Source organism: Lissotriton vulgaris, chromosome 7, assembly GCF_964263255.1.
Source record: "Lissotriton vulgaris chromosome 7, aLisVul1.2, whole genome shotgun sequence".
Taxonomy (NCBI): domain Eukaryota; kingdom Metazoa; phylum Chordata; class Amphibia; order Caudata; family Salamandridae; genus Lissotriton; species Lissotriton vulgaris.
This window is the reverse complement of record NC_141695.1, coordinates 6,858,694-6,877,195: the sequence shown is the minus strand read 5'-3', so window position 1 is coordinate 6,877,195 and position 18,502 is coordinate 6,858,694. Positions and strand designations below refer to the sequence as shown.

At 51.7% G+C, this 18,502-nt stretch overlaps 1 protein-coding gene across 1 annotated transcript in view; it reads right to left on the bottom strand.

Moving 5' to 3' along the window:
- The window catches only part of LOC147700485 (NXPE family member 2-like), a 194,110-nt gene that overhangs the window by 28,232 nt on the left and 147,376 nt on the right, over window positions 1-18,502 (bottom strand). The gene's annotated exons all lie outside the window — the stretch shown is intronic.

The window sequence follows — 18,502 nt, the reverse complement described above, 5'->3', positions numbered from 1 at the left end:
AATCATATCAGCCATTCAGTTATCACTCAGTATTTGAAGTTAAATATGATTTGTGTTACAAGACAAGTTGGAACCAAGTCAATTCAAGATTCTGGCCCTGGCATTTTTTCCCCCACAGCCTTTAAAAATTTTACAAGGCCGCAGCTCAATTGAGGGTCCTGAGATGAAAAACTGGATAGTACTGCGCTCCTTCGTGTGCCTAGCCCAAGCCGAATAAAGTGTTGTTTTAAAAGGAGTTTCCTCTCATCTTTCAATTTCTCGCAATAGCATAGTAAGTGAATCATGTCTTCTTCTATATGACCGCATAGCCGGCATGACAATCCTGCTTTCTTTTTTAACCAGTGCGGGAAATGCTGGATGCAGGGCAGCAGCCCTAGTCTGTATTTTAAGAAACACATTTTTGTCTTTTTAGCATAGCCCAAGCCCAAATAGTTCTGAGGAGCTTTTGCCGAATAAGAATTCAAAATCATCCAAGCGTGCTTTCTTTTTTCAAAAACGGTTTTGTCTTGTACCCACGACTGGTGTTTGATAGATTTCTTTACCAGTTTGTTGAAGGTTTTATGGTCTAAGGAGGATGCCCAGAGCTGTTCCAGCCCAGTGTTTACAAGACTTTTTGCAAGGTATTTGGCTGCAGGGGAGGTCGAAGTCTGCTCTATTTCCCTCCATAGATGTTCGTTCAAGGTTCCCTGTGCAGATTTCCTCACTTTGTCCCATACACAGATGTAGGTCCCCTGGTGTGCCAGGAGCTGTTGTTGAATACCAAACTCGAGCCTAATCTGTGATGGGGAGGTCCACTTAGGAAGACTAAAGATGATTCTGTATGCGGCTATGAATGTACTGTCAAGTGTTGTTGCATCTCTGCCTCGTAAGACCTCACTTCCATAAGTGATTGTTGGCAGTAGTTTTGCTCGGATAACTTGTACCAATGGTGTTAGTGATGGACCAGATAGCTTGTTATTCAAGGTTTTTAAAGCAATTGCCAGAGCTATCCCTTTGCCTTTGATGCAAGACCTTTGAGCAGTGAATCGGCCGCCGTTGTCAATTTTCACGCCTAAATACTTATATATTGACGTGTCTTTAATGCGAGATTTGTTCCAGAGCCACGTGAAGGTTTTTCTTTTTCTTTTACTGATGGTCATAGTTTGAGTTTTCTCGAGGTTCACTTTTAGATCGTTTGCCTCGGAATAGCTCTGAGTGATGTTCAGGAGTCTTTGAAGCCCTACTTTAGTGTGGCTTATAAGAACAATGTTGTCCGCATATAAGAGGCATGGTATATTAAGCCCTCTTAGTTTGGGGGCATGTGAGTTGCAGTCAATCAGATTTGGCGCCAGGGCACCCAAAAACAGATTAAACAATGTTGGGGCCAGGACGCAGCCCTGTTTGAGGCCGTTTTTTGTCGGTATGCGCCTGGACAGCAGTGAGCCGTCCTCCACCTTTATCCGTATCCAGGTCTCCGTGTGCAGGTTTATTAACAGGTCCAGCAGCGGTTTTGAGATCCCCCAATTCTTTAGTTTAGACCACAGGAGATTCCAGTTGATGTTATCGGAAGCCGCTTTATAATCTATGTAGCAGAGATGTAGTGGCAGTTTTTTTGTCTCTGCCTTATCTATTAGTAGGCCCATGGTTAGGATATTAGTCATCGTGCCCACTGTTTTAACAAAGCCTGTCTGATAAACCGGTATCAGTGATTTCTTTGCAGCCCATTCCTGTAGTTCCTCCAGCAGTAATCCTGCGAAGTACTTCGCCTCATTGTCTATTAGGGCCACTAGTCGGTAGTTTTGAGGAAGAGCCCTGTCCCCTGCTTTGTATATTGGGGTTATAATAGAGCCCTTCCAGGAATCTGGCAAGATGTTCGAGCACCTGATTTCCAAAAAAAGGGGTTCAAGAGCTGCTGCCCAGTAACCCACGTCTTGCTTAAAGAGGATCGGGGGGATTCCATCAGGTCCCGGGGCTCCTTCCCTTCTACCTTTTTTAAGTTGACATTCAATGCTGTGTTGGAGCTTTAAGATGTTGGTAGGTTCGTATTTGTCTTTAGTTTTGATGCACAATTGGGTTTGTTGTACAATGTTGGCATTGTCGACTATTCTGTTATCTAGTGTAGATAGGACCTTGTTTTTAGGAGGTTCTTGATTGAAGTGCATGTCAAGATAGGATGCCCATATTCCCTCTGTAATGTTTGATGAGACCCCCAGGTTTGACGGACGTATCAGCGAGTTAATGGTTTTCCAAAACCTCGCCCCATCATTCTGTTTAGTGTCTGAGTGCAGTTTTGCCCACACGTCCTCCTCTGTTGATTTGGTTGCCTTCCATTTCAACTTTTTTAGATTGGATTTCAGTGTCCGAAGGTGATTTTGCTTTGCTATTTCTTTTGGGTCCAGTTGTATTTCCCTCATTAAGCGGTATATCATGGTTTTCGCTTCCTTAATTTTTCCTCTGTACTCTCGTGATAGGATTTCAATTTTGCCGATCTTTGCAGCTGCTTTGGGCTGTGTTGCGTAGTTCGATATCATGATTGTAAATTGTTCCCATTTTGTAACCTCGTTTAATCCAGTGCGCTCCAAAAAGTGTTGTTGTGCACTTCCTATTAACAGCTCGCCCATTGCTGCTGAGTACTTGATTTTTTTGAAGTTGACAGTATGAATGGTCTCTTTTGGGGCGCTTGATCGCTCGAGTGTAGGTTTCACTATATTCAAAGCCATTTCCTGCGGGCAATGGTCACTGTCAGTTTTTTCCCTATCTGGAACGAGGTTATATAATGAAAAAGAGGTAGTGAAACAAAAGTATAATCTAATATGCTGTTTGACCTTGTAGAGTGATAAGTTGGGGCTGGCAGACTGTCTCCTGCAAACCTGCCATTTAGGGTTCTGATATTAAAATGTTCCAATTCTTCGAGTGTCTGTGCTCCAAATTTTGTTTGCTTAGTAATTTGAAATTTCTCTTGTAGTGGTAGGTCCCAAGATATATTTTGAGCTAAATTTGCCTCTTCTTGTGGCATACTCATAAGGTTAAGATTGAAATCCCCTGTTAGCACAATATTAGTTGTTGACATTCCCATAAGACATTCCTCCAAGAAGTTGTATAATTCCATAACTGCTTTTTTTTTCCTTTGGGATGGATATAGGCATTGATGAACATGCAGTCACTGTTAACTTTCTCCTCATCTTGGGGTGCTAGGGCTAGCCTAATTGCAAGATTGGCTTCTGAAGAGGAGCCTATTTCTTCTATCCTGACAAAACTAGTGACTGCTACGTAAATCGCTAGTCCCCCTTTGAAGTGCCCGTACTTAGCTGACCTTATGGCATCTGTGAAAAATCATAAGTATCCTTGGAGATGTGGAGGTTCAGCTAGCCATGTCTCATGCAGGGCCACTATGTCAAAAGATCTTATGTAGGCTATAAATTCTAAATCCAGCATTTTAGTTGATAGACCATTGATGTTCCAGGAGCATATGCGCAGTTGGTTTAGCGTGTGCTCCCGGGGGGTTTGGTCGGGTTGACAGTTGCTGTTTTTTATAGTTCTCACAATCCGTCTTAGATCTTTCAACTCAGTTGAAACCACCCTGTCCACTCCTAACCAGCAGGTGCTTTCAGTGTTCTCGTTACTACCTGTTCTACATGGACCTGCCGCGCCTCTAAGAACCGAGATTCTGTGGCTGGAAGCGTTATCCCTGGGTTCCGGCTTTGCTTCTGGGAACAGGATGTCTGGGTATCTTGGTTTTGTATTTGGTTTTATTGTGATTCCCCAGTTCTTAAATACCTCGGCTTCGGATAGAATTTTCTGCGTTGTTTTTCCCGAGGCCCAAGTCGCCTTTGTCGCTTCCCTTCCTGTACCTTCTAAGTCTACAAATTCAATGAATAACAGGTCTGTGCTTGATACGTTTGCCAGTGGGGGTATGTGGGATAATAGTCGTAGTATATTTGTTCTGTTTAGGATATCATGTCATCCTTTTGAGGTATATTCTGGGATAAACCATATAGCCTCTGGGGTATTCCCTTGTTCATTTCTGCACCGCCCTCTATTGTAGCTGACTAAGGGTGTTTCCAGTTCCACATAATCTGTTGATCTTGTTTTTACCATGTAAGTGTCAGTATTGGTTGTTCCACCTGAGGCTTGGTCAGTTGCGCTTTGGTGGGGCACAAGAATTTCGGGATCTGTGTGTCTCCCCCTTCCGCCCAATAGATGCATGTTGCTTGTCCAATTTGCTGGTGCCGATTCTATTGTTGTGTGGTCTCCCCGTATATGTAATATCGCAGTTGCTTGATTGATATCGTATAATTGACTTTCCGTCAGTCCTATACCTGTTCCTTGACTTTCTACTCGTTTATCAATTCTAACCTGGGTAAGACCTCGTTCTGTATTTTGCAGGAGGTTGTGGCTAATCTTTGTGTTGTTTTTTTGCACATTTGACGAGCCGGTGTCAGCAGACTTTGGGGGGTTACTTGTTTGTTGTGCAAATGCTAATTTGCCGTTTTGAGGGTGTGTGTTTTGTTCGTCTGATCCAATGTTAACTGGATTCTCCAGGATTTCAGATATTTGGCCTGTTTCATTGGATTTTTGGCTTGAAGTTTTCTCTTCCCCAGATTGTGATTTGTTTTGCTCCATGGTAATAGATCGACCAAAGAGTTGCCTAAATCCTTCGCGTTTTGAGCAGAGCTTATGTTTTCTGCCTTTACGTTTTTTATCTCGTCTCTGTTTCGCCTTCGATTTTGTATCACTGACATCTTCATCTATGATGTCCGTTGGTAAAGGGCTCTTTGGCCCCGTATCTTTATCCACTGGGCAGTTGCTTGGATCATTCTTTCTAGGTTGTGCCTGAGTACCTGTGCCCGTCGGTTTAGTCTTTCTAACGACATCTGTATCTTCACCTGATTTTTCTTTAGCGACCACTTCTGTTTGTGTGTGAAGAGCAATGTTGGTATCTTTTTTTGATGGGTAACCCCATATCTCGTTGTGAGGCATGTTGTTTTCCTGGGGAGGTCTTTTGAGTTGTGAGCAAAGGTCTGTTAGTAATGTTGGGAGGGTGGACAGCTTGTCAATAATTGGGCCTCATTTGCACCCACTACTGGTGCTCCTCTTTGTATCTTGTAAATGACCCAATTTGCTCCGGAGAAGCGTATTTAATGCACCCATTTTCCCATCTATGGCAACCACAAATACAGCTAAAGTGTCTAATAGCGTTAGTTGGGCGTCCATTTTCTCCGATTGGTTGTGTAATGCTTCCACCAAGAGTTGTACTGTGTTTAGGAGACTGGGCCAGGCGCTTTCCTGCCCGTGATGTTCTGGGGTTTTTTCTTGACATCCAGGTGGTCCCTTAAGGTTTGCTACTCCTTCTGGCAAGCTTGATTCCACTTGTTTTTCCTGTGCACCTTCAGTTCTCATGGACCGTGTATGTGTAGTCTTCCCCCTGCTGTTCTGATCTTGAGGGTATGCAGCTACAAGTTCTTCCCACTCTTCCTTCCCCAAGTAAGAGGATATTTCTATTACCTCTGACACTGAGGTTGTTTGTCTTTCTTCTTTGCTGGAGGCCCTATCCATCTTATTATTACCAAGCTCTTGTTGTTTGTACGAAGTATCCAGGACTATCATGGACAAGTGCTTCTCTTCGCCGCGCTCAGTTCCACTTCCAGTTTCCTTCTTGTTTATAGATTCCTCCAAGAGGCTTGTGGCCTCTAACCTTGTATTCTTCCTCATGTTATCATCCTTAGCGTTGTCGCTGATGTTGAGTATGCTATTGTCAGGTGTTCCTAGTGGCCTATCCATTGCTTTATTAGGCCAATGTACTTGAACTAAGTTGGAATCTATGGTCAATTTATTCCCGGTACTGGATCCCACAGATCCGATCTTTCGCTTTGCCTCAGAGTTCTGAGGCTGGGGTGTTGATGTTGTTTGAGGTAAGGAGATAGACATTGTGCTGTTTTTTTCTTTGCTCTTTTCCTTGTCCTTATCCTGTAGGAACTGTGTGCCCCTAAACTTGAAAGGCGGAGGTATCTGTGTTGGCTCCAGGGGCAATTGTAATTCTAATTCCTCATTTATCTTTGAGAATAGGGTGTCCCCTGCGTTTTTTAGGAAACAGAATTTTGTATAAATTTTGGGTTGGTATGAAGATTGGTTTGTTTTTTTGCTCCTTTCTGCATTAACCGTAGAGTCACTTCTTAAGTTGTTGGAAATTGATTTGTCCGACGTTATGTCTATTAAGGAGCTCTGTTTGGCTGGCGGAGACCCTTTAGTTTCCTCGGGTGTCTTATCTGTTTGCTTGCGTTTTTTTCCTTTGCTTGTTGGGCCTCCTCGTATCCTTCCTGATCTCATTTTATGGGCGCAGCCCCTTAGTTGCTGATTAATAGATAGGTTTAAATGGTGTCAAGGGCGACCCAATAGGCGAGACTCCTTGTCAGCCCTGCCCTGTCGGTGCCGTTTGAGCTGGTTTTTTTCTGATTGCTCCAACTTTGACCCCTATCAGCACAACAGGCACAAGCCAGCCCACGTAATGCACCCCGCCAGTAATCTTAGGCTAGAATAGTTGGTGTTGGTGTTGGGGGTTGGTAGTAACTAAGCCTGAAACAAGTTGATGGAGGTGGTTCGATTGCAAAATAGTGCTGGAGGCTCACCTCTGGTGTACTAATCGATTCCCGGGCAACCGAGTGATGTGGGCGGCAGGTCCACTCCTCCTCTCCTTTCAGTCGACAGAACAGCAGCTTCTGTTGCGGAATGATGTGAGCTATGAAACCAAGGTCGGGGCGGGGTCTGGAGCTCCCCGGCAGAACACAGCCCGCAGCTCCCCCCGTCTCCGTTTCTGCTTTGCCCGCTTTATCTGCTTTACCTGCTCAGTAGTAAACAGGTGGCAGGTAGTGAGTCGGGGGTCTCAGCAGGGTCTCAGCAGGGTCTCAGCAGTGAAGGACCTGCAGCGTGACAGCAAACTGACCCGTGCTGACCAACGGCTCCCTGCAGCAGAGCAAAACACGGCAGAAGTCCAGCCTCCTGGTCACAGCCTGATCTTGGCTTTCTCTAGTGCCCCCCCCTTGTACCTGCTCCAGCAGCTGACAGCCGCAGGTGACAGCCGCAGTCACTGTTTCCTCTGCTCACTGCTCTGTGGTTGCTCCGCAGTGACTCCTCCCGGGCGATCTCCCAGCGGCGTCCCGGTGCCCAGCAAAGCTAGTCCCGGTGCCACAGCTGGTCCGCAATCAGCTCACTCCCGGCGAGCCAGCAAGGGACCAAGTGGTTCAACAGGCAGGTCCAACAGGCAGGCTTCGTCGGCCTGCCGGGGCCGGGGTCGGGGGCCCTTTCGTGGGCAAGGCGAGTGGAAAACGCTGTCTGTGAGGTAGTTCTTTCGTGGTTCTTAGCCTGCTCCCGCGACCTGCTCGCCGCTCGATTCTGGCGTTTCTCTGGTGTTTGCTCTCTCTAGCACTCTAGCTCCCTCTAGCGGTCAGCTTTGGCTCTAAATTGATACCATGTACTTTAGGTACATACCAGATTGATTCCTGGGTCACCTTTGTGAGCCCCTGTATAGTGTACTGTTAGACCTGGCACCTTGGCGTGAGTCTCCCTTCCACTTTTTGCTGATGTGCCTCCGATGTTTTGCTGGTTTTCCGATACTCAGGGCACTGCGCCACGGCTGATCCGTGCCGCAGTGCAAGTGCTCCCTACTCTAAACTGTACATACGATTGATATCCATGATTGGTGCATTGGATTTACTGTCAGTCCCTAGTAACGCGCACGAGAGAGTGCCGGGGCGTGTAGATGCCAATACTGCTGGTGGGCTTGCAGCGCTGGTTGCGCCACCCACCCAAGCAGCCGTAAAGATGTGTCTGGGAACTGCGACCGCAGAACCCGCGTGCGGTCTCGTACTGTCACGCTAGCTGGGCAAGTGTCCCCACTTGCCAGCACCGACCCTTCCCTTGGCTACATATTAGTCACCCCGATGGTAGGCCTGCGGGCAGGGTGCATTGTAGGTGCAAGGTAGGACAAGCCCTGATGTGCGTGGCATGTCCTGGTAGTGACTTACAACGAAGACCGTATTTCACTACTGAAGGCTACCTGCTCCATTAGGCCAGACTGAGCTGCGAGGATTATTACAACCTATAACCCCCGCAGGCTCAAGGAGCATGGTAGTGAGTCATGTTTAGTATGCCTGGACTCAGGGTGATGAGATATTTCTTGTAGTCAAGTTTATTTCATTATCCTGGGTTTGCAAATGCTACTTTTAGAAAGTTAGCATTTGCTTGCCTAACCATTTCAGTTGCCTCTGCCAGTATGTGTATCCGACTGTCTGGGATGTGTGAGTGACAGGGCTGGAGGGATGACAGGTGGTGAATGCGCAGATTACACCTTAGTGGGAGGTAGGAGTGCCTCTTGACTCGAACTGTCACTGTGCTCGGCCACCACAATGCTGGCTCCACCCTCCTGGGGAGCGGCGGATGACTCTGCCGGCACCTGGCCCAGGAAGGGCGAAGCCCCATCAACAAGGTACGCTGGCCACCCCTGTCCGGACAATGCTGGCTCCACCTCCTGTGGGGCGTCTGATGCGCCTGCCCCTCACACTGAAAGCAGAAGCCGGAGTACACCCGCCGGGGTACTCCAGAACTGAGAGTGGCTATGCAAAGGCCCCCCTGGCCTGCGGGAACAAAAGAATTGGCCTATAAAAGATGGAGCCCTGCTCCTTGAAAGTTAGATCCAGTTTGGGCCACAGAACGACTCTGCCCTACGAGAAGGACCGCGAGAAGACAAGGAAGGGTGCTGACTCTTGCCTGTGTCTGGTGCCTTGCTGCTGAAGGAGAGGAAGACAAAAAGACTACGAAAAGACTTTTGTGCTACTTGTGCCAAACTCTGCAAAGAGATCTCCAAGGGCTTGGAACTGAACTTGCCCCCTGACCAGCGTCCCAGGACCAGTGGACGCTAAACCCCCCTTGGAAGAAAGCGACTGCGGGTGCTGACCATCGCCGCAGTACCGACAAAGAGGAAGCTCCTCTAAGGCCTCCACTCCCTCCCGACCACCGTGACCGGGGCCCAAAGCTACAGCGGAAGCACAGTGAGGACCAGCCGCCGCTGGCCCAAACATCGTGACCACACCTGCGCTGGGAGCCCGAGAGCAAAGCGAAGGAGGACCCGTCTGGTCCGAGCTATCGAGGCGACTGCATAGCGAGCCGTCCCTCACCTGCAAGGACAGACTATTGCCTTACGAGAATCCACAAGGTCGGCAACCTGCCCGACAGCCCAGCTGTGAGCCCACAGCTGCACCGACATCTGGCTGGGTACGTCCTGCACTTGGGGACCGTACTGCCACTTGTCGCCGCCACACAGCCGCCGACTCCAAGGTCGGAGCAGCCGACGAAGAGAGGACCGTGCCGCCACAGAGCACCGCTGCCCCGGACGACCAGTGACCTGCTCGGCCGAAGAGCCGCAACGATCAGCGACACCGGGAAGGCAACGCAACGTGGGACAGATCCCCTGGAAGCCGCTGGCTCCACAAAGACCTTTGTTTAACGCCGGCCTACGGGCCTCAAAAGAACTACAATAAGAACTGTGGTAACCCAAAGCTAATAATCTGCAACCGTATCCGTAAAGTTATTGACTGTATTCACAAGCCTGCGTAAAGTCTATATAAAGAGATATATTTTTACAAGAATACAGTCTGGTCTCGTTGTGTGGTGGGTTGGTTGTAAAGGTGTACTGTTGCAAGTGTTTAACCCTATGTGCCCCAAAGATTAGCCTAAGACTGCTTAAGCCACACTACCTAGAGGGTAAGCAGAGGTTGTCTGGAAGGTAACCCTCAGCCCTGACGAGGAAGAGAGAGTCCCTGCTTGTCGCTAGTGTTGCACTGCGCCAACTAGAGCCTCCCCCTTCCTACATTGGACGCAGCGGTGAGGATTTCGAACTTACACTTGCGATAGTTATACCTGAGCTTCTGACCACTACACAAGGATTACGGTACAGTTACTAAACCACAGACTTTGCCTTTTGAAAGAAGATTCCGAGTGCAGAAACCATGCCGGGCACAAAGAGCCTGGATGGAGCGGAGTCCACGACCTCCGAGGTTTTGGAGATAGAATGGGACGCCGCAAAGCTGGACAAATACTCAAAGATGGAGCTGAAGTTTTTTTGTAGGAAACTAAAGGTTCCACACGCTGGTTGCAAAAACAAGCCGGAGCTCTACAAGGCCCTGAAAGCCTGGATAGAGTCCCGAAAGACCCCGGAAGAGCAAGACGTCCTCGCCGAGCAGAACGCAACGGAGGAGCAGAATGCGCTTGGGGATCTGATCGATCTCGAGCGGCAGGACAGCGAGCACAGCTTGGGTAAAGGCCTGTCGCCAGAGGAGCTGGCGGACAGGAAGGAAACCCGGAATCACGAAAGAAAGTTGGCAGAATTGAAAATCCAGCTGGAGCTTGAAACGAAAAGAATGGCGCTGGAAGAGCGAAAGCACCAGATGGATTATGAGGTGAAAATGAGGGAGATAAGTCTCAAAGAGAGAGACTTGGATCGGCCTCCCTCTGGTGGCAGCACATCGCCAGTGCAGGTAGAGTCAAGAGTGCATATCCCGAAGGACGTAGTCAAGGAGTTCTTTAAGGGGGATGACATAGGACAATGGTTTAGGGCATATGAGGTAGCCATGTCCTCCCACCGGGTCCCTGAAAAGGATTGGGGAGCGGGGTTGTGGGGAAGGTTCCTTAGCGAAGGGAGAGATACCTTGCTAGATTTGCCCGTTGAGAATCAGAGGTCCTATACCCACATGAAAGAAGCTTTGTTGAACAGGTACGGGCTTACCCCTGAAATGTATAGACAGAAGTTTAGGGGATGTACTAAGCGGCCTGGGAATACGTATGTGGAATATGTGACTTACTTTTGCAGAGCACTGGATGGTTGGGTGAAAGGTAACAAAGTGAATGATTTTCAAGGTCTCTTTGATTTAATTGCATGGGAGCACTTGTCTGATCACTGTTTTCCTGAGTTACGCCAACATCTGATCGATAGCAAGCTGTCCAACCCGAGGAAGCTTGCTGAGGAGGCGGACCGCTGGCTCAGCACCAGGGTCCACAAGGGTCCCGTGGGAGATTCCGCCAAGAGTGGGCAGGGTCCCCAGCAGAAGAGTGGGGGGGACAAGGGGGGAAAACAGAAAGGGTTCCAAAAAGGCCCCCAAAGTAGTTCCCAAGGGAATCCGCAGCAGGGTTCTCAGCCTCCCCCACCCCCGAAGCAGAATGGGGCCCCGACAGGTAAACCTGTTCCAAAGGGGCCCTTCAATTGTTTCAAATGTGGCGAACCTGGGCACATATCGAGTGACCCCAAGTGTCGCCTCTTTGGAAAACCCGCACCCACTGGTGCTCCGCCCCGACAAGTGACTAGCGTTCACCTGGGAGAAGAAATGATGGTCCCGGGGGGTGGAGATCCCGTTCACATGACCCTGGTCTCGTTAGGAGACAGTGAGATGATCCCTACGAACTACCTGCCCTCTAACACTAAGAAATATGGGCAGGTGGTGATCATCAATGGCAAGGAAGCTGAGGCTCTTAGAGACACAGGAGCCAGTGTGACTGCAGTGAGGCAGCACCTGGTGTCTCAAGAGCAGGTTGTACCCCATGCCTACTGTAGGGTTATCAACGCTGATAATTCTGAGAGTCAGTGTCCGATGGCTCAAGTTCCCTTCGAGTGGGGGGGGGTCTCTGGTACTCTGCAGGTCTGTGTGAGAAAAACCATGCCTGTTGACTGTTTGCTAGGGAACGACTTGGAGCACTCCCCTTGGGAAAAGGTGGAGAAAACGACTCACCTACGGATGGTGGGTCTGCCTGACTGGGCGTGCGTGACCACCCGGTCGATGGCAGCCAGTAAGGGTGATCGAGAGGTCCTGGGGCCTGATGGAGAGGCCCAGGAACCGGCCTTAGGGAGAAGGCGCAGGGGGCGCGGGAAACCGGCCCCTGAAGTTCCTACGGTCCAGGAGGAGGCAGACCTTGAGGGGGATGCCCTGGAGCCTACGGGGGAACAGATCGCCGAACTGGGGGACCTGCCTGAGCTGACCCATTGGCAGCAAGAAGGAGGACCCTCCAGGGAGGAATTCTGCAGGGAGCAGAAAGAATGCCCTTCTCTCACGGGTATGCGGCAGCAGGCTGCAGACCAGGCCAATGGTGTTCAGGCCAAAACACATTACGTGTACTGGGAGAACGACCTCCTGTATTCAGAGCCTAAGGCTGCTGAACCTGGGTCAGCCCGTGTGCTGGTGGTACCCCAGAAGTTCAGAGCCTTCCTACTGGGTCTGGCTCATGATGTACCTTTAGCAGGACATTTGGGGATGGACAAGACCTATGACAGGCTTGTCACCCACTTTTACTGGCCCCAAATGCATAAGAGTTCCGATACTTATTGCAGAACCTGTCCGACTTGCCAGGCAAGTGGGAAGACGGGAGGGAAGAACAAGGCTCCCCTCCAACCCTTCCCTGTGGTCGGTACGCCATTCCAGCGAGTGGGTATTGACATCGTCGGGCCTCTGGACCCCAAGACAGCCATGGGCAACAGGTTCATCCTGGTCTTGGTGGACCATGCCACCCGGTACCCTGAAGCCATACCTCTGAGGACAGTGACGGCTCCCGTGGTGGGGCGTGCACTGATGGGAATTTTCTCACGAGTAGGATTCCCTCTAGAGGTAGTGAGCGACAGGGGGACCAATTTCATATCGAAATATATGAAATCCCTTTGGCAGGAGTGTGGCGTAACGTACAAGTTCACCACCCCCTACCATCCCCAAGGTAACGGGTTGGTTGAAAGATTCAACCGAACCCTCAAAGGCATGATCATGGGCCTGGAAGGTCCGATGAGGCGTAAGTGGGACGTCCTCTTACCATGCCTACTGTTTGCATATCGCGAGGTGCCACAGAAGTCCCTAGGGTTCAGTCCCTTTGAACTGCTGTACGGCCACCCCGTGAGAGGACCGCTGAGTTTGGTAAAGGAAGGCTGGGAGCAATCTCCCAGGAAACCTCCCCAGAATGTATATAGCTACATGCTGGCCTTCAGAAACCAGACCAGGCGCTTCAGACAACTTGCCGAGGCAAATCTGGAAGCGAGCCAGGAAGAAATGAAGCGGTGGTACGATCAGAATGCCACTCTGGTCGAGCTTCAGCCTGGACAAGAGGTGTATGTCCTGGCCCCGGTGGAGCCCTGTGCCCTTCAAGATAAGTGGACAGGACCATTCGAGGTTGTGGAGCGGAAAAGCCCCGTGACATACTTGGTGGACATGAAGACGGCCAGGAACCCTTTGCGGGTCCTACATGTCAACCGCCTCAAGCCCCACTTGCGAAGGTCCGAAGTGGGCATGTTGTTGGCAACCGATGACGGAATGGAGGAGGAGTCAGAGCCTCTACCGGACCTCTTGGTGGCCTGTGAGAAGGATGGGTCAGTGGATGGAGTTAACCTCTCACCCTCCCTGACCGCCGAACAACAGGAGGATTGCCGCCAGTTGCTGGGGCAGTTTCCAGACCTGTTTTCCCTGGTTCCGAGTGTCACAGATTGGTGCGTCCATGATGTGGACACTGGAGACAGCTTGCCGGTGAAACATAAGGCTTACCGGGTGACTGACAGGGTCCGGGCCTGCATCAAGGAGGAGGTCTCCAAGATGCTTGCCCTCGGGGTGGTTGAGTCTTCCAGCAGTCCTTGGTCCAGCCCCGTGGTCTTGGTCCCAAAGGCTGCTGCGCCGGGAGCCACACCCGAACTCCGGTTCTGTGTGGACTACAGAGGACTCAATTCAGTCACGAAGACTGACGCGCACCCCATCCCCAGAGCTGACGAGCTCATTGATCGGCTAGGGGCTGCCCGGTTTCTCAGCACGTTTGATCTGACGTCTGGGTACTGGCAGATCGCCTTGACCGATGGGGCAAAGGAGAGGTCGGCATTCTCTACCCCAGATGGGCATTTCCAGTTCCGGGTTATGCCATTTGGAATGAAGAATGCCCCTGCCACCTTTCAGAGATTGGTCAACCAGGTGTTGGCTGGACTGGACGAGTTCAGTGCCGCCTACCTGGATGACATCGCGGTGTTCAGCGGCACCTGGCCCGAACACCTGCGACACCTCTGGGAAGTGTTGATGGCCCTGCGCAGAGCAGGCCTCACAATCAAGGCAAGCAAGTGCCAGATTGGGCAGGGATCCGTGGTGTACTTGGGACACCAAGTTGGGAGTGGCAAGGTAGCCCCCTTGCAGCCCAAAATCGAAACCATCCTGGCTTGGGAACCCCCCAAGACCCAGACTGCAGTGAGAGCCTTCCTGGGGCTCACTGGGTATTACAGGAGGTTTGTCAAGGGCTATGGCACGATTGTGACCCCCTTGACAGAGCTGACTTCGAAGAAGCAGCCCAGGAATGTGATTTGGACTGACACCTGTCAGAAAGCTTTCGACACCCTGAAGACTGCCATGTGCACGGCGCCCGTGCTCCTGGCCCCCGATTTCTCCAAAGAGTTCATTGTGCAAACAGACGCTTCAGAGCATGGTGTAGGGGCTGTTCTTTCACAGATGACTGAGGAGGGCTTTGACCAACCCGTAGCCTTCATAAGTCGGAGGTTACTTCCACGGGAAAGTAGGTGGAGTGCAATAGAGCGTGAAGCATTTGCTGTGGTCTGGGCACGGAAGAAGCTAAGACCCTACTTGTTTGGGTCTCACTTCCGAGTTCAGACGGACCACAGGCCCCTCAGATGGTTGATGCAAATGAGGGGTGAGAACCCGAAACTATTGAGGTGGTCCATTTCTCTACAGAGTATGGACTTTACGGTGGAACACCGCCCTGGCACCGATCACGCCAACGCTGACGGTCTGTCCAGATTTTTCCGCCTTAGTGATGTGGAACTCCCTGGGGAAGGGTAGTTCCCCCCACATTTCAGCTGGAGGGGACACATGTTAGACCTGGCACCTTGGCGTGAGTCTCCCTTCCACTTTTTGCTGATGTGCCTCTGATGTTTTGCTGGTTTTCCGATACTCAGGGCACTGCGCCACGGCTGATCCGTGCCGCAGTGCAAGTGCTCCCTACTCTAAACTGTACATACGATTGATATCCATGATTGGTGCATTGGATTTACTGTCAGTCCCTAGTAACGCGCACGAGAGAGTGCCGGGGCGTGTAGATGCCAATACTGCTGGTGGGCTTGCAGCGCTGGTTGCGCCACCCACCCAAGCAGCCGTAAAGATGTGTCTGGGAACTGCGACCGCAGAACCCGCGTGCGGTCTCGTACTGTCACGCTAGCTGGGCAAGTGTCCCCACTTGCCAGCACCGACCCTTCCCTTGGCTACATATTAGTCACCCCGATGGTAGGCCTGCGGGCAGGGTGCATTGTAGGTGCAAGGTAGGACAAGCCCTGATGTGCGTGGCATGTCCTGGTAGTGACTTACAACGAAGACCGTATTTCACTACTGAAGGCTACCTGCTCCATTAGGCCAGACTGAGCTGCGAGGATTATTACAACCTATAACCCCCGCAGGCTCAAGGAGCATGGTAGTGAGTCATGTTTAGTATGCCTGGACTCAGGGTGATGAGATATTTCTTGTAGTCAAGTTTATTTCATTATCCTGGGTTTGCAAATGCTACTTTTAGAAAGTTAGCATTTGCTTGCCTAACCATTTCAGTTGCCTCTGCCAGTATGTGTATCCGACTGTCTGGGATGTGTGAGTGACAGGGCTGGAGGGATGACAGGTGGTGAATGCGCAGATTACACCTTAGTGGGAGGTAGGAGTGCCTCTTGACTCGAACTGTCACTGTGCTCGGCCACCACAATGCTGGCTCCACCCTCCTGGGGAGCGGCGGATGACTCTGCCGGCACCTGGCCCAGGAAGGGCGAAGCCCCATCAACAAGGTACGCTGGCCACCCCTGTCCGGACAATGCTGGCTCCACCTCCTGTGGGGCGTCTGATGCGCCTGCCCCTCACACTGAAAGCAGAAGCCGGAGTACACCCGCCGGGGTACTCCAGAACTGAGAGTGGCTATGCAAAGGCCCCCCTGGCCTGCGGGAACAAAAGAATTGGCCTATAAAAGATGGAGCCCTGCTCCTTGAAAGTTAGATCCAGTTTGGGCCACAGAACGACTCTGCCCTACGAGAAGGACCGCGAGAAGACAAGGAAGGGTGCTGACTCTTGCCTGTGTCTGGTGCCTTGCTGCTGAAGGAGAGGAAGACAAAAAGACTACGAAAAGACTTTTGTGCTACTTGTGCCAAACTCTGCAAAGAGATCTCCAAGGGCTTGGAACTGAACTTGCCCCCTGACCAGCGTCCCAGGACCAGTGGACGCTAAACCCCCCTTGGAAGAAAGCGACTGCGGGTGCTGACCATCGCCGCAGTACCGACAAAGAGGAAGCTCCTCTAAGGCATCCACTCCCTCCCGACCACCGTGACCGGGGCCCAAAGCTACAGCGGAAGCACAGTGAGGACCAGCCGCCGCTGGCCCAAACATCGTGACCACACCTGCGCTGGGAGCCCGAGAGCAAAGCGAAGGAGGACCCGTCTGGTCCGAGCTATCGAGGCGACTGCATAGCGAGCCGTCCCTCACCTGCAAGGACAGACTATTGCCTTACGAGAATCCACAAGGTCGGCAACCTGCCCGACAGCCCAGCTGTGAGCCCACAGCTGCACCGACATCTGGCTGGGTACGTCCTGCACTTGGGGACCGTACTGCCACTTGTCGCCGCCACACAGCCGCCGACTCCAAGGTCGGAGCAGCCGACGAAGAGAGGACCGTGCCGCCACAGAGCACCGCTGCCCCGGACGACCAGTGACCTGCTCGGCCGAAGAGCCGCAACGATCAGCGACACCGGGAAGGCAACGCGACGTGGGACAGATCCCCTGGAAGCCGCTGGCTCCACAAAGACCTTTGTTTAACGCCGGCCTACGGGCCTCAAAAGAACTACAATAAGAACTGTGGTAACCCAAAGCTAATAATCTGCAACCGTATCCGTAAAGTTATTGACTGTATTCACAAGCCTGCGTAAAGTCTATATAAAGAGATATATTTTTACAAGAATACAGTCTGGTCTCGTTGTGTGGTGGGTTGGTTGTAAAGGTGTACTGTTGCAAGTGTTTAACCCTATGTGCCCCAAAGATTAGCCTAAGACTGCTTAAGCCACACTACCTAGAGGGTAAGCAGAGGTTGTCTGGAAGGTAACCCTCAGCCCTGACGAGGAAGAGAGAGTCCCTGCTTGTCGCTAGTGTTGCACTGCGCCAACTAGAGCCTCCCCCTTCCTACATGTACCCTAGGTACCCAGGGCATAGGTACATCCAAGGCCTACCAGGGGCTGCAGCATGTATTATGCCACCCCTGCCTGGCCCTCTAAACTGACACGGAACCTGTGAACACTGACCGGGCTTTGCTCCGTTCAGGTGCTGCTGGGCCGGGCTTTGCTCCGCCACTCTGCTGTTGGGCCGGGCTTTGCTCTGCCGCTGCTGCTGGGCCGGGCTTTGCTCCGCTCACCGACCCGAGGGGCCGGACTACATTTCCTAAGTCTCCCGGGACCGGCGAGGACGCCGCACACGTCAAGCCCCAGCGCCAGGAGGCGCATAAAGGTCTGTCGGGGGCTGAGCTTCCTGGGAACCTGTGAACATTGACCTGTCTTTGCTCCATTGGGGTGCTGCTGGGCCGGGCTTTGGTCCGCCGCTGCTGCTGGGCCGGGCTTTGCTCCGCCGCTCTGCTGTTGGGCCAGGCTTTGCTCCACCGCTGCTTCTGGGCCGGGCTTTGCTCCGCCGACCGACCCGAGGGGTCAGACTACATTTCCAAAGTCTCCCCGGACCGGCAAGGATGCCGCACACGTCAAGCCCCAGCGCCAGGAGGCGCATAAAGCGCTGTCCGGATCCTCGCCGTGCGGGACGTGCCGGGAGAAGCCCGGGACAAGGGCGGGCTGTCTGTGGCCATCCGGGGCAGGAGGAGGCAGGACTGGGCCACCCCCTGACATTGCTAGATGGGTAAGCGCAAGAAAGTTAACGATGCTGAGGAGGGGGAAGTAAAGCTAAGGTACCAAAACATTCGAACTCTATTTTGACGTATCTTTCTTCTGCTGTGGGGGCCCTCACAAAGGAAATAGCGAACGCCGAACATGAATTGTAAATGTAAATGTAAATGTATTGGCATTTATATAGCGCACTACTTACCCGTAGGGTCCCAAGGCGCTTCGACCGCTGCGAAACCCTTCCTGGCTTCCCTGAGAGATGGTCCCTTAATGGGTATCTCCAGGGTGAGACCAGGCATCCCCGGCGGTCTGGTGGGGCCGTTAGTGAAGATGAGGCAAGCTAATGCCCAGAGTTGCCGAGTGTGATCGCTGATCAGAGTGGGCACCGAGGCGAGAGAATTATCGAGTCCGCTGACCCTGGTCCAGAAACCTGCCGCGCTGGGAATCGAACCCTGGTCCCGGGCCGTCCTCTGCTCTCGGGTCTGCCGCCTCTAACCAGTGAGCCACACTGAATTGGGCCGGACACCCTCATCCCAGCCCAACTCCCCTAATACTCAAGTCATCCAGAATCCTGTTAAAGCTTCCCATATCCCGCTTGAGCCTGAGGTGGTCC